Source organism: Pygocentrus nattereri, chromosome 9 (genome assembly GCF_015220715.1).
Source record: "Pygocentrus nattereri isolate fPygNat1 chromosome 9, fPygNat1.pri, whole genome shotgun sequence".
Lineage (NCBI taxonomy): Eukaryota > Metazoa > Chordata > Actinopteri > Characiformes > Serrasalmidae > Pygocentrus > Pygocentrus nattereri.
The window spans coordinates 37,606,680-37,616,299 of record NC_051219.1 but is presented as its reverse complement, the minus strand read 5'-3'; positions in this window follow the sequence as shown (position 1 = coordinate 37,616,299).

The following is a 9,620-nucleotide window of genomic DNA, read 5'->3' as shown; positions in this document are numbered from 1 at the left end:
GATCATGACCTGGCGCGTATATTACATCATTGGCCACGAGGTGGCAGCAGAGCACCAACGTTTTAATTAAAACTTAAACTTCGCTTATTTTCGTGGATGTTTAAGTACGAAATTCTCACATTTATGCGGTTTATCTTGAAAGATGGAGGAGATGTTCCCATTGAAAGCCAAAGGTATTTCAGTCTCCTGTGTGAGGGATATGAGGAGTCGCCTCATGGCTCGGAGTTACTCAGCGCTTCTCCGCGGAGGAGCAGCGCGCCGGTTGTAGCTGAAGCGGTCGAGCTGAGGGGTTTAATGTTTATGTGCGGGTTCACTGCTGTGTGTGGACACAGGGCGGCGGGTCCTGCGGGAAAATGGACTCGCACACTGTTGTGTTGTTGTTAATGTTGACCGGCATCTCTTCACCCTCCGCCCTCGGAGCTCTGCAGCCCTTCATGTGAGTAAACGATGCATAGGCTTGTTTTGATGTACGTCTAACTGCCCTTTACACTTGGAGTGAAATTGGAAATCTCCGCTGACCCCCGAGTGGTCTTTACAGATAATTGTAGTGAATATAATTATTTTACTTAATTATATCATTTTATTTACATTTTGAACATTATTTCCTAACTAATTCTCATTATGCACTTACACGAGTGACAGCCGTTACATCGGTATAAGTTAAATGTATAGACAGCTAGGCTAGCGGTGTAGCTACTGCTGTAGCCTAGCTAGTTACAGGACCCCATACAATACAGCGATGTGTCAGTCCGGTACGTTTTCTGATACAGTGCTCGAAATCGTGCCTTATGTTAGTATATTATTGTTTATTTAACACTTGAGAATGGACCAGTGATTGGTTGCTTAGCATCATGGTGACGCCAAACGAAGCTTAGTGCCTCGAGCTAAAGCCCACTCCACACCAGATGCGACGCGATGTCCACGCTAATCCGGAACCGCTAAAGTTTTTCACACCAGAGAGTGAAACAAGGGCGGGTGCTGTTTGTGTCGTGTTTTCACGTAATATAAACGCTTGTGTTGTCCGTTTATGTCTAATAAACTTCGTGTACATGACAAAGATCAACAATAAAATCTTGACTAGCTGCCGTAACTGTTGCGAGCTTTCTCACCAGGTGGTGTAGCCTTAGCTCTGTATGAAGAGGAAGGGATGCTTATGGGTTCACAACATTAACCCACTGAAAGGATTTCAGTCTTTCATAGAGTTCAAACTAGATTTGTTTATTAGTCTAGATTGTTTGTTATAGCATAGACATTGTATTTCTATACTGTTTCTGCATAGAAACTGCTCTCACGCTGTGAAAGGCTACACTGATTATTATAGGAGCGCGTTGCGAGGTCACGGCGTCTCGTGTGAAATTGGATTAACACGCTAGTGAGAAGCGAATATGTTGGCACCAGGCTAAGTGTGGGAAAGAGATCGCAGCTTACTATGTCGTGGCCACGCCTTACTAAGTCATGGCCACAACTTAATCATCTCATTCACACACCTTACCAAGTCGTGGCCACGTATTAGCATCTCGTTAAGGCGTGGCCACGCATTATTGTTTAATTATACAGGATGTCACCAGCAGTTTTCTGAGCAAACCGTAGATATCGTACTTAATCACTTCCCAGCTGTACGTCTGATTAAGAAGAGAGCATACTTGGTCCTGTTTAATTGGGTTTAGTGCAGCAAAGTGTGTGGTATGTGGAATTTAAGCAATTGGATTCACAGTTTTTGATAGTATTTTTACAGTTTTGAACTTCCATCATTAAATATCACTTGTTAATTTCAGTCAAATTTAATCAAATCTATCCAGTGCTGATATATTTCAAACCAAATTTCTGCTGATACGGATGTTTCTTATCATTGTGCATCCCTACTTTGTATGTTACATATACAGTTGTGTGAAAAAGTGTTTGCCCCCTTCCTCATTTCCTGTTTTTTTTGCATGTCACACTTAAGTGTTTTGGAACATCAAACCAATTTAAACAATAGTCAAGGACAAAACAAGTAAACACAAAATGCAATTTGTAAATGAAGGTGTTTATTATTAAAGGAGAAAAAAAATCCAAACCATCATGGCCCTGTGTGAAAAAGTGATTGCCCCCTAAACCTAATTAACTGGTTGGACCACTGGTTCTTTTTGCTCAGCAGTGGTTTTCTTCTTGGAACTCTGCCATGCAGGCCATTTTTGCCCAGTCTTTTTCTGATGGTGGAGGCATGAACGCTGACCTTAACTGAGGCAAGTGAGGCCTGCAGTTCTTTGGACGTTGTTGTGGGGTCTTTTGTGACCTCTTGGATGAGTCGTCGCTGCGCTCTTGGGGTAATTTTGGGCGGCCGGCCACTCCTGGGAAGGTTCACCACTGTTCCATGTCTTCGCCATTTGTGGATAATGGCTCTCACTGTGGTTCGCTGGATTCCCAAAGCTTTGGAAATGGCTTTATAACCCTTTCCAGACTGATAGATCTCAATTACTTTCTTTCTCAATTGTTCCTGAATTTCTTTGGATCTCGGCATGATGCGTAGCTTTTAAGGATCTTTTGGTGGACTTTACTGTGTCAGGCATCTCCTATTTAAGTGATGTCTTGATTGAGAACAGGTGTGGCAATAATCAGGCCTGGGTGTGGCTAGAGAAATTGAACTCCGGTGTTAAAAACCACAGTTATAGTATGTTTTAACGAGGGGGGCAATCACTTTTTCACACAGGGCCATGATGGTTTGGATTTTTTTTCTCCTTTAATAATAAACACCTTCATTTACAAATTGCATTTTGTGTTTACTTGTGTTGTCCTTGACTATTGTTTAAATTGGTTTGATGTTCCGAAACACTTAAGTGTGACAAACATGCAAAAAAACAGGAAATGAGGAAGGGGGCAAACACTTTTTCACACCACTGTATAGGTGTCGTAAATCTGGCGATAGTGTTCATTTTACTTTCCCTTATAGGCCAAATGTGTGTGTGAAGCGAGATCGAGTGGTTCAGGTGGAGAGGCAGTCCTGTGTGCAGGCGTTCACTCGGATGGTCAGAGTTTGGAAGCAAGGGTGCGCCAGGGGAGACTGGTGTGTGGGCTATGAGAGGAGGTCAGTATGACACGTATGAAATTTAGACCCTCACATATTTATCCACTCACACACTTATTATCCACATGTCTCAGTCATCTCAAACACTTTAACTCTGTTTTTCAGTTTTTAATTTGACACTATCTGAAAACTCCAGCTGTCTTTTACTAAATGAACATTTCCTAAATGAACCAATAGAAATGAGTGACATTCCACTACATTCCTGTTTTGTCCTTCATTTAAAGTTCAAAGCCAATTTGTTGTGAGAAAGTGCTTTACTTCACAAACCCAGTGCTTTGGGAACACAGTTGTGCAGCTGTTTGCATCTTGCAGCACTTTTATGCTGATCATAGTGAATCAGCTCCAGGTCTGCTGTGAAATTAGACTGTAGAGAGACACCGTGGTTAGAAAGTGATCCTCCTGCTGAGAGATGGTGGCTATTAAAGTTCTCAGATGCTTCAAGAATCAAAGGGAAGATCATGACACTGAGCACCATCAAGCCCTTTTTGCTCCAGATACTAGAGCGCATTGCTGAATTGCCCACATTAAACACGGGACGGGTGTATGAACTGGTGCCACAGAACTGAACAAATGGGGAACTAATTAGGCTTTGGGACGGGTTGGTTTACAGTTCTTTCTTTTCCAGTCCAACAGATACTCATGTCTATCCCCAGACTTGCTCTCACTTTTGCAGTGGGATCTTGTGATCTGTAGCGGTGTTGCTCCTCAGATATAACCATGACATGAGACTGTTCCAGGTGTTATTGTGATTGAGACTAGCTATCTAGTTGATTTGGGCAGTTTGACAATATTATTGTCACAGTTTCCACAGTCTGGACAGCCATATCATATTTGTGCTGAGATGATGATCCGCACATTTAATACTGTTTAAGTATTAAAGTAAGTATTAGTAAGTATTAAGTACTGATAAGAAATGTGCCAATACAATCTTGAGAATTATTGCAAATAAAATGTGTATTTTTATGGGAAAAGTACTTTATTTGGTCATATTAATTAAAAATGTCTGCGTCGACTACCATTTCACTAATGAGGGGCCGGCAGAGGGCCTGCAGAACGAGGCCCTAGGAGCAAAATTAGGCCTATAGAAAATGTAATTTTTATCAGCTTATATTTTGTTTAAAATGAACCATAATCTGTTGGGATATTTGTAACATATGTAACCAATTTTAAAAAAGTGTTTGAAAACTGAATATCGCCCTGGCCTACAGCAAAAGTATTCAGTGCACTGTGCTAAAAGCTTCCACCAAGACTTGGTTATCGTAATATTGGATGTGTTTAGTGAACCAGCCAGTTTTGAAACCCTTCAAAAATCTGTTTGGATCAGTCAAGGCATCTGATTCTAGTAAACTGTAAAAATATTTAATATTTTAATTTTCAAATATAAGTAACCTGGTTGTCTTTGTCAGAATTGGCTCCTCCCTCTCCTCCATGTGCTTTTTGTTTACTTTTTATTGTCCACGTGCTTCCTTGTTTTGAGTCTAAGTCCAGCCCCCTTGTTGTCTGACTTCGCCCCTGATTGTTCCCACCTGTGTTTCCACCTGTGTCTTGTGATCCCTTGTTAGCCCTTGTGTATATAAGCCCTGTGTTTGCCCTGGTCTGGGTTGGTCTTTGTTTGTATGTTTGTTGGATGAATGTATTGTATTCCCGTGTTGTTTGGTTCTTGTTTGAGGTTCTGTGTTTGTTTATCATGTCTACACCCTGATCTGTTCGTGTTGGCTCTATGACCCTGGACTGTCTCGACCCTGATTTTGGATCTTCCCACAATAAAACTCGCTTATCTCTGCACATGTGTCCGCCTCCTCACTCCCAGGCATTACAGTCTTAAATTTTTGGGATGGTTGATTGTCTGATAGTAAGTAAACAGAATGTGTTTTGCTTTAGTTTTTAAAATTGAACCGGCTTGAAAGTTTAATGCAACCAGGTGACCGTTATGATTTAAAACCCTGAATCATTTTTTACGGTGTACAGTTGTAATAAAGGTATTCTTGTTATGTGCGACGTCATCCTAATCTCTCCCTGTCTTTTTATTCTAGGACTGTGTACTACACAGGATACAGGCAGGTGTACAAGCAGGATTATCAGACGTTGTACAGATGCTGTCCTGGCTGGTCTCAGCTCAGTGGAGAGGCTGGCTGCCTGTACTGTAAGAGTTTCTCTTGATGAGTCTTTAACTGCTTAATATGTAGTTGCAGTTCTTGCATAAACAGACAGACTGAGAGATTTGTTTAGCACAGTCAGCCAATAACCTACAGTAATCTGTGTTGTTGTAATGTAGACGAATCATTACACAACACCTTATGTAATGGCTGATGCTTCAATGCAAATGACTTGTGATAAGCAGTGAGAAACTGAAAAGGATTGAAGTGTTGGGGAATTACTTTCCTCAAGCAAATTTTTTAGAATCACTCTTCTTTGAGAAGAGTTTTCCTTCTTTCTCCACTGGCTAAGATTCACCATTCTATTGTACAAGACACATCAGGTGATCCTGTAGAGATTGAAAATGTGATTTATACATGCAGACTCTCTTTAACTCTGTTAAAACTGCACTCAGGCCCGTTATTGGATCATTTTAATGAGGAAAAGTTCATCTTACGTGATTCTAAAAAGCCATATTTTTATATAGTTTGTTTTTTTTTGGTTTTGTCTACCAAAAACAGGTGCAGAAAGTTACTGTACAAGATATGCAAAGGCAGATACTTTAAGCTCAGCTTCATGCAGTCCTGTAGAGACTGATAATTTGATTTATACATGCAGACACTCGTACTGAAAAAACCTGGTTGGTGTTAAAACTGCACTCAGGCCCTCATAGGTTTAGATAGGGTTAAGTTGTCTGTTTATGGTTGGAGAGTTATGAAATGCCATTCTTCATGCTCTGTTGATGCTGTGTGTAGACAGCCTTTTCTCAGTATTAGAGCACCACTTAGTGGCTATGCTGAATAACATCCTCTCTTCTCTTTCTCCCGTGTTCTTTTCTTAAGGTTTTTTTTTTCTTTCTTATAAGGCTTTATTGAGCAGTAAAATCTCCTGAACATATAAGGGACACTTCAGACGCACCCTGCCCTTTAATCTTCCTCCCTTTTTGGCTCAATCATACACATCTACGCACATCCATTTGCCCTGAGGAGATACTGTTTGGAGGATGATTGTCTTTCGTCAGGTATTCATTAATTTGGACCAGTGAAATCTCAGTGGAGTCTTTGTGGTTTGTGAGAATGGTACTGCATTTTCAGCGTGAAGGAAGAAACTGTGGGTCTTCCAGCAATCCGATGATATTTAATCATGCTTCTGTCTTCAGGTCTGTCTCTGTGAGGATTCAGATGTTGTCATGTGCAAAACAAATTAGCTTGACTGTGTTCATGTTTCTTTAGAGAAACATGGTTCTCAGGTCAGTCAGCGCTGTGCTAGTGTGGACCGAGATCGCACAGAGAATATTTTGACACATCATTTTCTATTTCTTGGATCACATGTATGATTTACACTGAAGCCTGTATGAGTTATTCTGGTGTATCTTCTTGCAAGGAGCAGAGTTGTAGCTTTTGGAGGCAAAATGTCAGTTTTCAAGAGCTTTTTACTAGTGAAGAACCTACTGCATATGCTGACTTTGTTTTTGCACATTTTCTAAAGATGAAGAATACACACTCATTTTCTAAACCCCTCATCCTTCTGGGATGCTGAAGCCTATTCCAGCTGTTATTTGGCAGAAGGCATGAAACACCCTGGATGGGCTGCCAGTCCATTGCAGGGCAGACAGACAGACCTATACATTCACACACACACTCACACCACACAGACATGGGAAGAACATGCAAACTCCACACAGAAAGGACCCTGGTTACCCGGCTAGGGAATTGAACCCAGGCCCTGTGCTACCCGCTGCACCGCCGTGCCGCCCCTGTTCAGAACAGTGAGATCTATATAGATACATTTCATGCTTGAATGATTCTTTGCAAGGGGAATTGGTTCTTCAGATTGATGGTGAATGTGTAGTATTATGGTTCTATGTAAACCTAAGAGAGTTCAAGCTTGTAACAGTAGTAAAACACTTTTATAGAACACTTTTCTAAAAGTATCCACTTTCTGCTATATTATTCCATCAATATGCAGCTTAAAGGGATGATTCTGCAATTCCCTGTACCCTAAACATTATAGTTTGCAGTTATGTGCTCAGCCAAGACATGTTTGGTGTCTGACGTTTGCTTCTTTAGTTTCGCGCTGGAGTTACAATGCAAATACACAGACACACACACACACACACACACACACACACACACACACACACACACACACACACACACACCTACCTCAATCATCACACACTTGCCTCAAACCACATAGAATAGGTAAGTAATGCCAAAATGTCAAATAGACTTGCTTATGTGGTTATACCTACTGACCACAGTTATCTACTAATTTCTAATCAGAATAGCCATTGACTACAAATTATTATTTTTTCTGAATAAAAAAAACAGGAAAACAAATTTTACAAAAATTACACCTAAACTTCAACAACCAAATGTAGTATAAACATTTTCAGTATTTAGTGTGTCCACACTTTTGCTACAGCTTCTGTTATTTTCAGGAGATTTTAGTTTTCTGCAGGGATATTTTTCTACACTTTGAAAGTTCAATCTTAGAGAGGTTGGTTGCGTTTTTCTGCTTCTCATGATCCCAAACACATTCAGTGAGGTTGAGATCTGGACTTTTTTCTTTTTTCACCTATTTCCTTTTCTTAGTAATGGCTTTCTGACAGCTACACGTCCTTTCAAACCCTTAGATGTAGGTTTTTAGATCTGAAGAAAGGCTGCAGGTTAATTTGTTCCTGTCTTTTAAATAAACAGGGCGATGGAGTGCAAAAGTGTGCTGTTGGGATTAACAATGGTGGAAGTCAAGTGCTCTTGTCTTGTCTAGTCACTTTACCATATGACTATGCAGTAGTTGATATTTTCACCAATTATATACCAGCTAGCCTGCCCATGAACATTCAGATCATTCTGAATTGTATATGGTTTGTCACAAGTGCAAGTACCATATAGTCGCCTTTGTGTTATAATTACCTTTGCGTTCCATATGTCTGAAAAATTCACAAATAGAGACCATTACTCTGAATATGTAGTCATTCATTTTAAGACCTAAAGGTGTGATGCTTTGGTGTAATATATAAATTTGGATGTGGAAGAATTTACAATGCTTTTAAAATTCCTAACAACGTCTGCATGATATAAACAAAACGCTGCACTGTTTGCACTGTTTACACTGTTTTCTACATGTGGTGATTACCACATACTTTGCAATATATTAAAAACACATTGGTAAATCCTTGATGGAACCTTTATATGCAGGATAAGCCTACATTTATGTGATGTTTATTGGATTGAGTTGTGTTGATTCATCAAAACACTCATCTGAAATGTGAGAGACTGATCAGGATGCTCACTAGTGGGGAACCCTCAGGGCTTTCTAGGCCTTCAATGAGGGCAATTTGAAAATATTCACAGATGAGCCAAATCATTATGATCACTCACAGATGTAGCAAATAATGCAAATTATCTCATAGTAGCAGCACATGTCAAAGGATGTGATATATCTGATGGTAAGCGAACACTTGGTTCTTGTGATTGACGTGGTGGATGCAGGAGAAATGGGCAGGCATGGAGACCTGAATGACCTGGACAAAGTTAATGGTCAAACAACAGGGCTGGTAACATCTCTGCAAGACTTGTGGAGTGCTACCCCTCATAAGTGGTGAGTATCTATCAACATTGATCCGAGGAGGGATAAACCAGAACTGGTGACATGGTGTTGGGCACCCAAGGCTCATTGATGTGCGAGGGCAATGAAGGCTGTGCTGTCTGGTCCGCACTTACAGAAGAGCTGCTGTGGCATGAATCACAGACATTTTTAATGATGGTTAGAGAAAGAAATGTGGTACTGCATAGCCATAGACCAGTCAGAGTGTCATTGTTAACCCCTGTCCAACATTGGAACCAGGCCTTGAACCAGCAGATTAAGAATCGCCTAACATGATGTGTCCCATTTTCTTTTTTCGCTGTTTACCTGGGGAATTAATGGTGGAAGGAGCGTTCTCAGAAACCCTGGGTTCAGGCATTCATGTGGATCTCCTGGTAACATCTTGGGTCCAGATACTATAGGGCACCTTCAAAGGTCTTGGAGAGTCCATGTCATGGCGTGTAAGAACTATTTTGGCAGCAAAAACATATTAGACATCATATTAGGCCATAATCAGTGTATGTCTGTGATTTGTACTACTTAGTTCATCATGCTTGTATTTAAACGCTGCAAAATAATATTCTAGTAGTATTGTTAAGTAATTGTGACTTTTTTTTGGAAACAAATGCATTAGCCTACATTAGACTACCAATGTAATTCTAAAGTGATGGAGGAATAAAACAGCTGTTTTGATTTACAGTGTATGGGACCAATTTTATGAGTAAATTGTCACTCTAGGCCTTTTGGAAGTCCTAGTTATGTCACTGACTGTGAATACAAGCTGTCAAACCAGGTTTCGGGCAGTTGTTAGAAGTGAAAAGAGCAGCGG